Here is a 16,414-nt window from a genome sequence, read left to right as displayed (position 1 = left end):
TTGTGTGTTAGCCTCCAGAATACCGACATTACACATGGGTACCACCACATCCAGCCTGATTTTTTTTTTCTGAAGACATGGTCATATAGCCCAGGCTAGCCTTGAACTCTGCTCTTCTCACCTCCGACTCCTGAGTGCTAGCTAGGATTGCAGACATGCTTTATCATGCCTGGTTTTATTTGGTGCTAGAGATAGAACCTGGGACCCCTGGAACACTAGACAGGCACTGTACACGCTGAGCTACATCTTCACCCATCCCCAGGCAATTTGCAATCAGGCCCCAACTCGTTACTTTTATTTTTAGCTTAACGTTTTAATTGAGTATTTTGGAAATTTCACATAAGGCACCCCAATCTCATTCACTTCCCAGTCCTCCCAGGTTCACCCCCGACTCTTATGGTCGACCCCAAAACAAAAGAAGAAAGAAAAACATCAAGTCCAATTTGTATTGCATGGTCAAACTCCCAGTGGCCAGCCTCTTAAAGTAAACTGATTCCTCCGCCCACCCCACCCCCACTGGAAGCTACCAACTGTGGAGCGCTGCTCTTCGGCTTCCCTGTTACAATGTTTAAGAGTTCTCTTCAATGGCCCCCTGTCTAGGCTCTTTCTTCATTGGGTGGTGAAGGGGTGTGGGAGGAGAGCTTGTCACAGAAGCTTTCTATGTCTCTCCTCAGCTGTGAGTCTGCAATCATCCGTCTGCAAAGGAAGCCTCTTTGCCCTTCAGAGCCAGCAGCAGCATGGATCACAGACCTCTGCCCAGTTCCTGGCTACAGCAAGGAGCAGGTCTTTGTAGTTTCTCCGTTTCTGACTTCCTCCTGCCGCCCTGTTCTGCCACCTTTCCTTCTAATTTCCTGAGTTCACTTTTTAAAAGCATCTTCCCGCGGACCTGCCCTTCTCTAGTTTTTTGGGAGACACTGCAGGCTTTGCAGTTTCCTCGACCACTGCCTTATCCCTCCCACCCACCTCTAGTCTCCACCGGTCTCTCAGACGCCTAGGAGCTGCTCTGCGGCTGTAGGTGCCAGCTTCAATCACAGCCATGCTTCAGGCTTTCACCCTCGATGTTGCTGGCTTCTCCCTGGATTTGTTCTGCGGCAGCCGCTCCTCCACCTGCTCCAGCGCTTGTAGATGGGGTGGACGACTGGAATCACCGGATCTGGGCCGGGATGGCAGCCAAGTTGGTCAGCCCATGTATGTGGTGGTTTTTCCGGCCCACTGCTCATGCCGGGTGGGCATCCTGGGCCTCCTTTTTTCTAAAGATTTATTTATTTATTATATATGAGTACACTGTAGCTGTCTTCAGACACACCAGAAGAGGGCATCAGATCTCTTTACAGATGGTTGTGAGCCACCATGTAGTTGCTGGGAATTGAACTCAGGACCTCTGGAAGAGCAGTCGGGTGCTCTTAACCACTGAGCCATCTCTCAAACCCTCCTTTTTTCTTTATGAATTATAAATGTTATATCTAAGACTGGCCTAACCCAAAGTCAAGGTGAGTTCCTCTTTATGATTTCTCTGAAAATTCTACAATTTAACATTTATATTTTAAGTTCATTTGAAAAAGTAGCATGACCTATAAGTTAAATTCTGGGTTTTTGTTTGTATGTTTTTTTTTGTTTGTTTGTTTTGTCTTAATCACATGGAGAGTTGGTTTGTTAAAAAGTCTGCTTTTCCACCGAGCAACGGTGATGTACACCTTTAATCTCAGCGCTTGGGAGGCAGACACAGGTGGATCTCCGAATTCTGAAGCCAGCCTGGTCTTCAGAGCGAGTTCCAGGACTGTCTAGGCTATATGCAGAGAAACCCTGTCTAGGAAAAAAAGAAAAGAAGAAGAAAGGAAGGAAGGAAGGAAGGGAGGAAGGAAGGAAGGAAAGAAAGAAAGAAAGAAAGAAAGAAAGAAAGAAAGAAAAAAGAAAGGGAAAGGAAGAGAAAATAAAAAAATAAAAAAAATTTTCCTATGGAGTTGAATTTTTTTTAATTTATTCATTTATTATATATAAGTACACTGTAGCTGTCTTCAGATACACTAGAAGAGGACATCGGAACTCTTTACAGATGGTTGTGAGCCACCATGTGGTTGCTGGGAATTGAACTCAGGACCTCTGGAAGAGCAGCCAGTACTCTTTTTTTTTTTTTTTTTTTTTTTGGTTCTTTTTTTTCCGGAGCTGGGGACCGAACCCAGGGCCTTGCGCTTCCTAGGTAAGCGCTCTACCACTGAGCTAAATCCCCAGCCCCTCAGCCAGTACTCTTAACCACTGAGCCATCTCTCCAGCCCGGAGTTGAATTTTTAATTTAATGTTTTTCAAGAACGAAATGTCTCCTCCTGGAAAACAAGAGAGTCCACAAAGCTTTGGGATTCTTCTACACTTTGCGTAATGGCCACAGATCCAGACTGCTGTGATTGGCTAAAAAGTAACATGTATCATCAAATAAAGTTCCAATAATGGGGCTGGGGAGATGGCTGGGCAGGTAAGAGTGCTTGCTGTTCAAACCCCAAGAATCACATGAACAGCTGGGTGTGATGCACGTGCACCAGTATCTCCTACAGTGTCGGCATGCATGGAGGGTCTCCAGGGCTGGCTGGCTAGCCAATGTAGCTCTTCGTTCAATGGGAGACCTTACCTCAAAGGAATAGCATTGGCAGTGATAGAACGAGATACCCAATATCATCTTTAGGCTTCCTGGTGCGACCTGGGCACACCTACCACACACACACAGACCCTCCCATAATCACCTTGAAATGTCCTCAGATGTACCAAGGTCAGGAGGACAAGAAAGGGCTGAATCACCGTGAAAAGGTTTCAGTTAAGCGTGTCCCCTAATTCAAGTGCCATCACTTCACAGTATTCTTGCAAGCCTTTTTTTGCACATTGAATTTGAGAATAGCTTAGTTAGCCTTACTATTGTGTTGATGAAACACCGTGACCAAGGAAACTCTTATAAAAGAGAGCATCTAATTGGGGGCTGGCTTACAGTTTCAGAGGGTGAGTCCATTATCATCGGCGGGAATCATGGCAGCCTGCAGGCAGACAAGGTTGGAGATGTAACTTCTAGGTTTATGTCCTGACCCACAGACAGGAGGCAGAGACACCCAACTTGGTGTGGGATTTTGGAACCTCAAAGCCCACCCCAAAGTGATACTCTAGACTCAGGACCTGAACTGAGACTCTGAATTTAGATCCTATAGGGCTTTTAAGCCTGAGACCCACAAACAGCTGTGACAAGTTATTCCACCAATCACTATTTAGGGATAAGGGGATCTCTAAATTTCCTAAGAAATGTCTTTTTTTGTACACTTATCCTGCTCTCATTGGTTGGGGTGGCAGGGGACTTGCTTTGCTAACATTCATGTCTGGACGTGTCAACCAGGATGTCAGTGACCACAATTCCCAGGGAGGTCTTGGCTTAAACTTTATTCAGCACCTTTTCAAAATGGAAGTCTTATTTCCAATAGCTTCTTATATAGGTGCAGGTGTCTCTCTTATATTGGGGTCCTCTCAGGGGCAGCTCATAAAAGCAAAAGCCACGAAAGCTCGTACACAGGTGCAGGAAGTGTTGCTGGGTGGTTGGTTCAAGTCCAAGCTCATTGTGGGTAACTATACTAAGCAGTTCTAGTGACTTCTATTGTGATTGCTTCCTGAGAGCACCAAAGCACAGAACATCCTAGTTACAGCAGTAACAGGATACGAGGAAGTTACCTCAGGAACAACACAGGATGGTAGACTAGACAGGTAACGGTTGCCTAGGCCTTAACACTATCTAATGTACACTCCTCGAGAAGAACTTCTGATCTTGACATTTGACCAGAGGCTGCAGACGACAAATAAGACAAATAAGGAGCTTCAGAAACCGGTCGCTGAGACTCCGGCAGAGGCATCTCGGTGAGGAAGGAGGAGGGGGAGAAGGGGAGGGAGGGGAGAGGGAGGGAGCAGGTGGGAGAGCGACAGGGGGAGGAGGTGTGATGTACGCCAGGGTTTCTGAACTAAAATGCCGGGAGAACTGGTTGGCAGTGATCCAGGCAACTCTCATCCCCAGAGATTTGAGGCAAGTCTTTAATTTACTATATCCAACCACCTTATCCCTTTCATTTCCCTGGCCTCTCATGCACACACGGGAGCTCAGCAACACCTGGATGGCCCTCCCTCCTCCTCCCCTACTGAAACAGCACATTACTAGGGTTTTCTGAGATAGGTTTCAGGTCTTTTTTTTTTTTTTTTAAATCCATTTACAACTCTAAGTAATGCCAATTTATTTAACGTTTTGGGGAAATGTCATCTCAGAATGGCCTCAGGCCACATGGTTCCTCCTCTCCTTTGGTGAAGGAAGCCATGTGGTAGGTACCTCAGGAGGAACTGAGTCCAGAGTTCCTGGAGAAAGTTTCCTCCCTGGGCACCTCAACTTCATCCAACACATCTCCCTCTAGCCACCCTGGAACTATGTAGACCAGGCTGGCCTCAAACTCACAGAGATCGACCTGCCTCTGCCTCCTGAGTGCTGGGATTAAAGGTGTGAGCCACTATGCTTGTTGGCTAGGTTCAATTGCTTGCAGATACTTTGTGGTGGCCGATATGGTGTGTGTGTGGGGGGGGGGGGGCGTCATTTGGGTCCATGGCTTCTTTCAATTCTTACAATTCTTTGTCAAGCAGAAACACAACCCTCAGTTCTTTAAGTGAGGAAATGTGTGGCCCAGAGACCCCAGGACATACCATATCCCGCCTTTGGAATTCTCCCCACAGAGTTCATCTTCCGAATTCTGAGGCTTCCTATTCTGTGTGGGCTTTAGCCTCCTATCAGATGTCAAAGTCACACAGTTGGTCAGTGGTAGAACAGGGATTGGCCTGGAGCTTTGAAAATGCTCTAACCCCAAGGCTCTGAAGTTCTCTTTAGGGGCCCGTTTGACCCTACCATGGGCCAGCAAATTTGGCTCTGGGTCACGGAGTTTACAATGATGACATTTCACTGTACGAGGGGAGCCAGGTTACTGTGACTGTGAGATCCAACTAATTCACTCTCAAGTGCTGGCTCAGCTGTAGAAAGGGCTCATCTTTGCTATCAGGCTGTCAGCTCCGAGAGCTCCATAAATCGAAACAAGCAGCTTCAGAAAGTTAGCACCGGCACATGCAGTAGCAGGGCCCAACGATGAGCTGAGGGGGGAGAAACGGTCCAGAAGCAGGGAGTGTGGGAAGCCCTCAGCCACGTGCTCCCTCCTTGAGAAGCAGAGCATTCCCACAAGAAGTCTGCTTTCTACAAAGCAGGTGGAGGGCGGAATGTGCCTGTGTAATAGAGGACTTGCCTGGCAGGTGTCAGGTTCTGTTTGAAGCATTGGGGGGAACGGAGCATTGTCCCCTCCTCGCCCTCTTACAGTTTCACATCCTCTCTGATAACTTCTGATAAGCCTCTCTGAGGCTTCATGGGCCTCAAAATCTCAGTGTCAAATACAGTAGAAATTCTCCAGTCATAGGACCAAAATAGAGACCATTCTCCAATATGCCTGGCTTGCTGCTAGGTTAGAAGGGAGTCTGGCAGTCAGATGGACCAAGGTTCACGTCCTGGCTCCATCATACCTAAGATCCCTACCCTAGGAAAGCTGAGATCCCTCACCCGCGCAGCGCCTACGACAGGGCTTTGCAACCGCCATGCTTAATAACTAATTCAGGGGGAAGAAATAAACCTTGACAATTTAGTGAGAGGTTATTGGGAAACAAGACACTCCCAGTCTCGAAATATCGCCCTAAGATTAGTTCTTAATTGCAAGAGGGATTTCTCAGGAGTTGGGATGGAGAGTCCCCTCACAACAAAGTGAACAAACCAGCATCATCAACAGCAGAAAAAAATGGAGGCTGTGTGCCCGGATGTGAGAGATGGGACATTCCCTCCAACAGACCGCATTCCATCTACTCTGTCAAGAGCTGGGCCACCGCAGGTCCAAATTGTGCTTCACTCTGAATTGTCTGGGCTCCTTTGCATATGTGGTTGCCTTGAAAGAAAACTGAAAGGCTGACTGCTTGCTGTTCAGGGAGCACAATATGGCTGTCAAAATGCCTTTTAAGTACTTATGTGTCTGCCCTCTGACCGGTCTGCTGTCAGCTTCGGTCTGAGAGGCTTGTTTCTGCAGCACCGCGTAGCTGCCAGACTCGCAGTATGTCAGAGCACTGGGAACAGGTGACTGCTGAGAACTCAGCCATATGGGACATTTATGTAACCCGCTCCCAGCTCAAGAGACATCATGGAAGGGGGCGTGGAAGGACCTAGAGGCAGGGGAAGGAGTGCAATATGGCGGAGAACTGTCCTCAGGGCAGCTCAGCACTTCACAGACTTGAACCCGCAGCAGAGCGATTAGCTGGATTAAGGCCTGCCCAAGGCTGGTCCTGTCAACGTTCTGGCACAGACAGGGGAGGGAATCGGAAGGTCTCGCCACTTCCCTTGGGGTTCATAGATGAGGAATGAGTGTAAAGGGATCAAGAAAAGGTTAAAAAGGGGTTGGGGATTTAGCTCAGTGGTAGAGCGCTTGCCTAGGAAGTGCAAGGCCCTGGGTTCGGTCCCCAGCTCAGTGGTAGAGCGCTTGCCTAGGAAGCGCAAGGCCCTGGGTTCGGTCCCCAGCTCCGAAAAAAAGAACCAAAAAAAAAAAGAAAAGAAAAGAAAAGGTTAAAAAAAAAATCTTGGGGCTGTAGAGCCCACTGGGTGATTAAGAATGGACTGAGCCAGGCTGGAGAGATGGCTCAGCCGTTAAACACTAGGCTCAAAACCAAAAATATAAGAATGGACTGAGTCAGAGTTCGTCCCCCAGCTCTCACGTTGGGCAGCTCGTGCCTGTAACTCTGGCCCAGGGCATCCAGAGCCTCCAGCATCCTCACTCACATGCACGTCATCCCCCACCCGTCCAACCTCAACAACCACGTAATTAGATAAAAACAAATCTTTAAAAAAAAAAAAAACTGGCACATTTCCAGAGACTTGACAATGAGATCAAATGAATGGCTCTTGACTGCATATTTAAAACCAGTGATAGACTTCATTCTTGGAAAAGGTAAGGAAATACCATTGCACCGATGCTACATTTCCTCGGTGGGTAAACTGTAGGGTTCCATGGGATTATATTCTTGAACATAAGAGACACATGCGTGTGTGTAGGGTGAGGGATAGGGTGTTGTGGAGTGTGTAGAAAGGAAGACAAGCAATTGTGACAGGCACTAAGGATTAGCCGGGTCCCTAAATAAGCGCTCACTATGCTGTCCTGTAACACTTCCATAAATTAATATTTTATCTAAGCAAGGACATCACAGGATCACCCTTTTCACCCCAGAACACCCTTTAAACATTATATGGCAACAGCGGAAGGCACTAGCAGATCCTAGGGAAACCACCCTGCCCGTCTGGAGCCATCTCCGAGACAAGTAAAACAGACAACTCTATCAGATTTAAGACTCTAGAACTTTATATGAATCATCCTTCAAAGAAACCGACTCAATCTAAAGACTCACTCTTGTCAGGACGTCCATACGTACCAAGAACCGAGTGTCACACTTCCTAATGTCAAATTATATTCCACACAGTGTGACGCTGGCATAGGGACAGACGCAGAGAGGCGGCGCCCAGCAGAGGCGTCAATAATAAACATGCACGCAAAGCCGACTAATTCTCCACAAAGGTACCCACAATTCCAGCGGGGAGGGCACCACCGTTCAGTCACTGTCAGTCAAAAAGTCTCACTGCTCACCTGCGTGAGATAAAAACAACAGATGCAAAGGTGGAAGGAGAGGAGCAACTCCACAGAGTCGCCCCCCGACCTCTATAGGCAGGCACGTTCAGTGGGTAGAGGCGCTTAATGCCCTTTCAAGAAACCTCAGCTGCCAGCACCCAAGTGGCAGGTCCAGGAACTCTAGGTCCAGCGCCCTCTTGTGGCCGCCACTGGTACTGCGTTTACATGCTACACTCACATACACAATCTGAAAATAATTAAGTCCGCCAAGCATGGTGGTGCACACCTTTAGCCCCAGCACTCAGGAGGCAGAAACAGGCTGATTTCTGTGAGTTTGAGGCCAGCCTGGTCTACAGACTTAGTTCCAAGACAGCCAGGGCTGTAAACCAAAAATAAGGCTGAAGAGATGGCTCAGAGGTTAAGAGTACTGACTGCTCTTCCAGACGTCCTGAGTTCAGTTCCCAGCAACTACATGGTGGCTCACAACCATCTATAATTAGTCTGACGCCCTCTTCTGGCTTGCAGGTACATGCAGATAAAGCACTCATATATATAAAATAAAAAGATTTAAAAAAACATGGAGTAGTAGGGAGAGACTTGAACCCAGCAGAAGATCCAAGGACTAAGGCTGCGGAAGTGAATCTTTTTAAACATTTTATTATTTTAAGTTATATGCATGTGTGTACTTGTGTGCAGGAGTGTCAATGGCCATCGAGGTCGGAGGCTTTAGTGAGCCACGTGACGGTGCTGGGAACCTCACACGTCATCCGAGTGGTGGTTTGAATGAGATGCACCCCATATTCTCAGGCATCTGAACACTTGATCCCCAGTTAATGGCACTCTTTAGGAACTATGGCTTTGTGGGGCAAAGTATGTTACTGGGGGTAAGGCTTTCGGGTTCCAAAGTCTTATCCCAGTGTGGTCTTTCTGCTTTGTGCTTGTGGCTCAAGATACGAGTTCTCCGCTCGTGTTTCTGCTGTCAAACCTGCCGCTTGCTGCATCTGGACTTCTAAACCCTCTTTCTTCGACAAGTTGCCTTAGCCGTGGCGTTTTATCACAGCAACAGATCAGTAACTGATACACTGCAAGAGCAACGTACGCTGTAACCACTGAGCCATCCCAAAAATCCCCGTTGTAGTTAATCTTGTCGGCTTGACAGGATTTAGAAATCATCCAGGAGGCGCACCCCTGTGTCTGTGAGGGTGTTTCCCAAGAGGTTTAATTGAGGCAGAAACACTCGTTTTGGGAGTAGCACCGTGTCTCATGGGCCAGGGTCTCAGACAGGATAAAAGGAGAAGGAAGATGGAGCACTGGTTCATCGCTCTAGGCAATCTAGAAGGCAGAGCATTGAGGCATCGCTCTGGGCTGCCTAAGGGCCCACTTATACCGCTGCCTTGCCTTCCCTGTCACGTGCTCCATTAACCAAAACAGCTTATTTGTCCTTGATTTGTTTTTGTTGGGTGTTTTGTCTCAGTGGCAAAAAGCGAGACCAGTCAGTCTATGAGGAGACTGTCTGGGTTCTCAAGCTTCCTGAACGATGGAAGATGGTCCACGGGCCCCATCCTCTCCTTCACACACTCCCTGCACGCTGTCCAGCTTCCTCATTTCCCCTACCTTCGGTATGCGCATGTTCAATCTCTTCCACTGACCCCATGTTTTTAGCTCCTACCTCCTGAGCTTCAGCACGAGCGTCTTTGGTTTCTTCTCTCTTACCTTCCCCGCCAAGGAACCACCATGTTTAACATTCACACATCTCTGCCCCCAGCTCAAGCCTCCCGTATGGTCTCCATACTCCTACATCCCACTGGACACTTGGCATTGCTCCCCAAGTGCACCCACACGTTCCAGTCTGAGCTCCTGATAATTTCCCTACAGAACACATCTGCCTTAGTCTTTCCCAAACCACTTATCCACAGCCTCTATTCCCTAATTGGTCCAACAAAAAAAGCAGACTGGATGTTATCTCCCGTCTCCGTATCTACACAAACTCTGACACACATCCTCTCTTCTCTGCTTTCAGGACACGCCCAGAATCATCGCCACCTCCGGGGCTTCCACCTTGCTGATTGACACCATCTGATTGTACTACACTGCCTTATCTCCCTTCAGCAGGTTTACAGCCAAGCAAGCAGCTGTGTTGAGTCTGAGAAGCTTTGGCTCCTGTGCTCGGTGCTCTGCTCTGCTCTGCTCAACACCGCTGCCATTCCACTCTGGAAAGAGCGAGAATGCTGACAGCCAGTCATCCAGGAGATCTCACACGAGCACCCTGAACTTCTTGCTAGACAAACTCCAGCCTCGGGGTCCCTCCAGGACCCCGAATCTGGCCCTAAGCCCAGCAGTTCTTCATCTCCTCAGTAGTTTTCTCTACTGGCTACTACATAACTAGGCTTCCCTGGTGTGGTGGTTTGAATATGCTTGGCCCAGGGACTGGCACTATTAGGAGATGTGACCTTGTTAGAGGAAGTGCGTCACTGTGGGGGTGGGCTTTAAGACCTTCCCCCTAGCTGCCTGGAAACTATTTGCTTTCTGAACAAGATGTAGAACTCTCAGTTCTTCCTGCACTATGCCTGCCCGGATGCGCCATGCTTCCCGCCATGATGATAATGGACCGAACCTCAGAACCTATAAGCCAGCCCCAGTTAAATGTTGTCCTTTGTAAGAGTTGCCTTGGTCATGGTGTCTCTTCACGGCAATGAAAACCCTAACAAAGACACCTGGTTACAGTTCCTGCTCCCAGTTTGTTCCCCCAAACGACACATCAGAAGCCTCACAAAAGTTGGGACACTTGTCTCTTTGTCCCTAGACTGTGTTCAGCATCCAGCATTATAATCTCTCAAGAATACTGATAAGCCAGGATGACTGCACAGCCTTATAGCAGGACAACACCACACACTGTGTGTTCATCACGAAGTCAGCACCCCAGGCCTTCCAGAGACCCCATTGCACCCTGGCATCTCCTAGTTCTTGTGTTTCACTTGAGCCATCACTGGCCGTGATGGGTCATATCTCCTAACAGGTACTTAGGTCTCCCCTCCCATCCTATTTCACCTCACCTCCCTATTGACTTTGTGGCTGCCTCCCACCCAGTCTTCCTGTCCCCACCCCTGCCTTCCTCAGTCAGTCGTTGACACAACTGCCACATGGACTTTTTAATTAGTTGATATAAAGTCACCGAGAAACATACCCGAAGCTTTGGCAGCCTTGTTTTTATTTTTCCCTCTTTTCTTCACTTCACTTGAAACAGTTCTGGTTTACAAAAGTTAAAACGGTCAAATGCCCGTGGGTTCTTCACCAGCTTGCTAGCATGTTGTCACGTTTGCTCAACTGCCCTACCTGCACACACACACACTTTGAAGTTTCAGGCATCCTGCAACATCACCCTTAAATACTTCAGCATGCCTCTTTTAGATTTTGTTTTGTTGAGACCAGGTTTCTCTATATTAAAGCCCTGGCTGTCCTGGAACTTGCCTCAGACTTCTGGGATTAAAGGTGTGTACCATCACGCTCAGCTCAGCCTCTTTTAAAAACAAGGGTAGGGTAAGGACTAGGGAAATGGTTCAGTGCTTAAGAGTGCTGAGCACACGAGCATGGGATCTGAGTTCAAATCCCTAGCACCTATGTAAACCCAGGCACAACCACATGGGTCTGTAACTCCGGTGTTCTGGGGGAGCAGAGATGGAAGGATTGCTGGTGTGATGGATGAAGTGATTGCTTGAGGAAGATACTGTCTCAGGGGAGAAGGAAGAGAATTAACAATTCAGGACACCTGACATTGTCCTTTGGGCTTCAACATTCGCAAACATGGTCCCACACACCTGTGCACACACATTCACACGTACATACACAAAAAAGGGTATACTAAAACACAGACAAACCAAAGACATCTCCTACATAATCAAAATGCTATGATCACACCTAAGAAAAAATAGTGTTAATAACATTGCCCAGTAAGCAGCCCATACTCGACCCCCTCCATGCCAGTCTGGAGTCCTTGGGTTTCTATTTTTAGTTGTTTTCATTCTTTCCTTTAAGATTTATTTATTCTGAGAGAAGGCTCAGTGGTTAAGAGCACTGACTGGAGTTGGGGATTTAGCTCAGATTTAGCTCAGTGGTAGAGCGCTTGCCTAAGAAGCGCAAGGCCCTGGGTTCCATCCCCAGCTCGGGGTGGGGGGGAACCAAAAGAAGGGGGGGTTGGGGATTTAGCTCAGTGGTAGAGCGCTTGCTGCTATTCCAGAGGTCCTGAGTTCAATTCCCAACAACTACATGATGGCTTACAACCAACTGTAATGGGATCTGATGCCCTCTTCTGGTGTGTTTGAAGACAGTGTCAGTGTACTCACATACATTAAATAAATGAATAAATCTTTTAAAAAATATTTATGTATTCACTGAACTCAGGACCTCTGGAAGAGCAGACAGTGCTCTTAACTGCTGAGCCATCTCTCTAGCCCCAATCTTGAATGCTTCCATTTCAAAGAACTTACTATGTAGACCAGGCTAGCCTCAAATTCACAAAGATCTACCTGCCTGTGCCTCTTGAGTTCTGGGATTAAAGGAATGCACAGCTAGCCTTCATACTATTTCTAAAACTGTGCTGTACCTGCACCCATGATGACCAAGGACAGGACTATGGGTCTGCCTGTCCTTTCCTAAAGATAGTGGGAATGAACACATGAGAAAGTAAGGGGAAGTGGCTCTTGTCGCTTTGCTTCTCTCCCCAAGAAGAGGGAGTCAGCTTATCACAGATGAGCCAGTGGTCCCATTCTAAGGCTGAAGGCAGAGGTTCTGGACAGGAAATTCCATAGCTTTTCTAGGCTGAACAACTTCTAAGTCATGTTTTTTTTGTGTGTGTGGTAACAGTCAATAATCCTCCAGTGTAGAAAAGCTTGTCACCCTGTCTTTAGAATAGCCAGAGGCAGCGTTGGGAGGTACTAAATGTCAATGATGGAAGAAGGAACTCCCAAGGCAAAGTAGTAAACTGTGGCAGCTTCAAGAGAAGAAAGAAGACAGAGGGCCCTGGCCTTGACTAGGACAGAAAGCAGAACACACAGAGCTGGGCTAACCTGAGAAACGATGGCAGATGTTTAAAGCCTTCAGCCCTGAGGATGGAGCATGGACCTTAGAGGCTTCTGTGAAGACCTGAAAAGAGTTCTTTCAGACCAGGCAGTGGCCAAGGGTAGATTAGCTCTGTCTTGGAAGAAAAGACAAAGGCGGGAAGGAAATATCTCAAAATTCAAGGCCCCAAAGGTTTATCTTACACGTTAATGCCAATCAGTTGCTAGAGGATTTAGGGATTGCCAACTTAAGGAGAAATCTAAAGCTACCACCAGGCTCTTATTGGAAAAAAGTAGAGATAATGATTGATTAATCATATTTGCCATGGATGCAGGTAGGAGCGGGGAGGGGCCTGGTAGCCCAAAGGTAAGAGGGAATTAAAGACAAGCTGCTGATGGTGTCTGATAGAAATATTAGAGACTATGTTTAACGCACTTGGAGAAATATCATAAGCTATGTAACGGAACAAGGGATACCTCAAGTGATGTGACTCTCTCCCATGGGGCACCGTCACTCCTAAAGCTTCTATCCCATCTCCCCAAACTGACTCAAGGATCAAGTCCTAGGTGCTTGAACTTTTAAAACCGCCAACTTAGCATTTAGAGGAAGAACACGGCACCCTCGTGGCTGCTTACCAGGAGTGCTATCAATAGGATTTCCTAAAGGAGCCTAAATGAAAACGGGGACCAGAGCATGTACCTAGCCACGTTCATGTATGGGATACAATGGCTCAAGTTTGGGAACCACTGTGTGCTAAATGTCCTTAAGTGGCATTCATTGTTGAGACACTTCTCAGGACCTTCAAAGTGTCTTTTCTACTTTTTGCTCTGTCCGAAGGTATGTGGAGCTCCTTCTCCCATGGGACTATGTCTCCTTGAGCATTCTTTGAAAAACCTCGAACATCAAGGAAGCAATAAGAGGACGATGTTTCTTGGAAATGAGGAATGAAAACGGTGGCTTAATGAACAGGCCTTTCAGAGAGGAGGATGAGGAGCAAAGATGAGAGAGGAGAGAGCTGGAGGGGGTAGGTATTTTCGTAGAGGGATGAAGAAATCGGGGTCCTAGGGAAAAGACATGTTGGGAGATGAGGAACACTTGAACTATCAGATGCCAGAGGAAGAGTGCATCGGGACAGGGACCTGCCCAGTGCAGCTTGTGTCACTCCTGTGACCTTCACTGTCATCAGCATTGCCAGGGAAGGAGGCCCTGTGTGCCACATGTTACTTTGTATCTGTGTGTCACATGTTACTTTGTATCTGTGTGTCACATGTTACATTGTATCACTTTATTTCCACTTTGCAGATAAGGAAAGGTAGGCACCAGGATGTTATCTGACCAGAATCAGTGATCTGACCAGAATCAGGCTTCTAAGTCTTCCCAGGTGGCGTACAGCCCACACTTTCATTACTGTAGGACACAGCTCTGTTGTTGGCTGTATCACAGAGAGGACTAGAATTTCATTATGTAATACCAGGAGGATATTGCATACAAATGCAATACCAAAACATTTCAAGAGGAAAGAAAAAGGCAAAAGCGACACACCAGTGTCCCATTGGCCAGCAGGCTGCAAGGGCCAAACGTCCTGTGTGCACTGTTAAAGGGAACATAGATCGTCTTTGGATGCTAAATCGAACACTATGACTCCTGTACCACAACAAACCCACAGGATTCTACAACTGCCAGCTCTCTTACTGGATATGGAGGCCCCAGAAGAGTTTCTCAGAACAGATTCCAAAACCATGAATCATAACTTAGGTCATTTTGGCTCAGAAACAGACTCACACTGAATGAGAACACTGATCTCTGTCCTGTCTAACTCCGGATCTCCAGGCTTAAAATCCAATGCAAACAAACAAACAAACAAAAACAAATCAAGGCAGAGATGGGAGGAAGGGCTAACCTCTGCTCCGTAAAACTAGCAAGATGTAAAAAGCTTGTACACTAAGCGTCTTGGGTTTGCTGTGATAGGAAGGTTCTTTACCATGTGCATTAGGGGGCTTCTGGAGGCTGAGGCTGGGGAGAAAGCAATCTGATGCCTCCAATTTACTTCTTTGAATTCACAGCAAAATAAAACCAGGGCTGTAGACAGAGGAGGCGAAAATGGAAAAAGCATCTTGCTTGTAATTGCTCTGTTTACCTGTTGGATGTGAGGGTAGGCTTTGGGCAACTTGGTCCAGAACCGCTGCAGAGCTGAGCGTTCAAACTGCGGCTGGCCCGGTGGGACGACTAAGCTTCCTGTTGCTTCTGCTGCTTCCCAGATCCCATTGGAAATCTCAAAGGGCTTATGAGCCCCACTGCCAATACGCTGTCTCTGAGAGCGTGTGCCTCAGCCGTCCCTACCCACCCTCCGCGCTTGCGTTGACTGAATGGCTCGGGTTTCTTCCACTCCTTCAGCAGCTGGGAATCCAAGCCTTATGCAGGCAGAGGCTGCTCCTGAAACCACTTCCAGATGTGCTCTGAAGGAGAAGGCAGAGCAGGTTGGCTGGCTGGGGGCAGACTTCCTCTCTCAGCTTTCTCTTGCAGTCTGCTGTGAAACTCTCTCCAAAACAGGGCTGTTCTGGAGAAAAGATGCAAACCCAGGGAAGAGCAAATGTTCGGAAAATGAATTTATACCTTGACGCGTCTAGTGTAAACTTCAAATTCAGTCAGGTTCTTGCTGAGAGTCTGCAATCGTCTGTATAATGTTGCCATGGCAAATCAAATGCAGACAACCACAGTCTCCTACTGAGGCTGTGATAAAGACAGAAGTTTCCAGGTGGGGTGCATTCCTGCCGGAAGGGGAGAGGCATCAGGCAGGGGGCGGACTTGGTCGCAAAGCTGCCTCTGCCTTTCTGTAGTCTTGCAGTTGATCCCTAGAAATGGGATCACGGAACATATCCACAGTAGCCTTCTCTAGCTTTTATAAGGAGCTGCCCGCCTCCACCCCATGCGGTCCCTTCCTTCATAAATATAATGTAAAGCAAACTGTAACTTTAAATTTCCAAGACCCCCTCACTCACTGCCAGGGTGGTGTGGCAAGCCTGTAATTCTAGCACTTTGGAGATAGAGGCAGGGGCGGGTCAGGAGTTCAAGGCCAGCATGGGCTATTTGAGACCTTCCCTTAAACAAACGAACAAACAAATGTTAAAAAGAAAGAGATCATCATTCACATTAATGAATGTATAAAAATGATAAATTTTATTTTACCCAGTGCACACAAAGTATTATTTCGACTAACATGTCTAAAACATGTAAAGGACATTTTGTATTCTTTATTTTTGTTTTTTTTTACCAAGTCTTTGAAATCTAGTGCGGATTTTGCATTTGCAACAAGTCTCATTCCAACATTAAATTTCTTGATATGCATTTATATTTCACAGACTTAAGTTGGCAGCGTGGGCCTGTCGTCAAAGCTGCTGGGAGGCTGGAGCAGGATTGCATTCTGGGGATGCAGGGTGAGCTTGAGGCCTGCATAGATAACTTAGTAACTCAAAACAAGAAGTAAAGAGAGGGCTAGGTAGAATGACTGTCCAGTGTGGACAGGGCCATTTGTTTAATCCCCAGGTAAAGCCACATATCCCAGGTTGTATTAAATGTACTTAAGATACTTCTAATGACTGACTTTAGTATTCATTTTTCGGTTCTAATTAATAAAAACTTAGTAAAACGTAAGAGTCAGTTAT

At 47.2% G+C, this 16,414-nt stretch overlaps 1 protein-coding gene across 6 annotated transcripts in view; it reads right to left on the bottom strand.

Annotated features, from left to right (window-relative positions):
- The window catches only part of Glt8d2 (glycosyltransferase 8 domain containing 2), a 51,562-nt gene extending 36,035 nt beyond the window's left edge, over positions 1-15,527 (bottom strand). Inside the window, exon 1 of one of the 6 annotated variants that reach the window (XM_008765297.4) lies at positions 14,890-15,527. The gene's annotated coding sequence lies outside the window, so the exon portion shown is untranslated. The remainder of the gene's footprint in view (positions 1-14,889) is intronic. The other 5 variants (XM_039080500.2, XM_008765296.4, XM_008765298.4 and 2 more) reach the window with 5 other exon arrangements.
- Between the last annotated feature and the right edge of the window lie 887 nt (positions 15,528-16,414).

The sequence above is a fragment of the Rattus norvegicus genome, chromosome 7 (genome assembly GCF_036323735.1).
Source record: "Rattus norvegicus strain BN/NHsdMcwi chromosome 7, GRCr8, whole genome shotgun sequence".
Classification (NCBI taxonomy): Eukaryota; Metazoa; Chordata; class Mammalia; order Rodentia; family Muridae; genus Rattus; species Rattus norvegicus.
This window is presented reverse-complemented; position numbering and strand designations above follow the sequence as displayed.